This window comes from Arachis duranensis, chromosome 1 (assembly GCF_000817695.3).
Source record: "Arachis duranensis cultivar V14167 chromosome 1, aradu.V14167.gnm2.J7QH, whole genome shotgun sequence".
NCBI classification, from domain to species: domain Eukaryota; kingdom Viridiplantae; phylum Streptophyta; class Magnoliopsida; order Fabales; family Fabaceae; genus Arachis; species Arachis duranensis.
Window position 1 is genome coordinate 102,112,047 of NC_029772.3, and position 827 is coordinate 102,112,873.

Genomic DNA, 827 nt, shown 5'->3' on the forward strand with positions numbered 1-827 from the left:
ACAAGAGAACACAAGAGAAAGGAAGCTTTGGTGGAAAGAACACTTTATTACTCAAATGTGGGTTACAAATGATTCACACACACCCAAACTCTAACTCTTACCCCTATTTATAGCCATCCACCTCCTCAATGGATGGTTAGGATTAAATCTATCAACGGTCCAGATTAATCATCCAGAACCTTCTTTACAAATATCTATCCTACCACAACTCTCTAAATGTTTCTAGATTATTCCATACCACTCTTTATACTTCTATATACATCTACACTCTTCTAGAATATTCCATGATCTTCTAAAGTCTTCTAGAACCTTCTAGAGTATTCCAGAACCTTCTAGGACATTCTAGAACGTTCCGGAACCATCTAGAGTATTCTCAAACACTCCAGAAAACTATACAAACACTGTTAAATATAACCTTCTAAAAATTTACCGTGACAATTAGGTACCTTCATCTCTACTAAAAGAATATTTTCCCTATTTTCACCTTTCGCATAAAAATACATGCTATAATAATAGGGAGTGGAGTTAGGTACATCCTACTTTTAAACAATTCTCTTAATTAGCATTAGTATGTCATATCACATATGTGCCAAGATGTGACATGCTTTGTTCTCATCATATTCATCATCCCTGAAGTCACCATTATTAGTTTATTACTAATTTATAATAGAGGTGATGTCAACGTAAATGTTATGCTAAAACCTAATACCGTCCGAAAACAAGAACCTACATATCAATTTGATTAATGCTATTATACAGATCTCGAATGCATTCAATAATGTTAATTTGTGTTAAAATTTAATTAAGGTATTGACTATGAAAAAGAA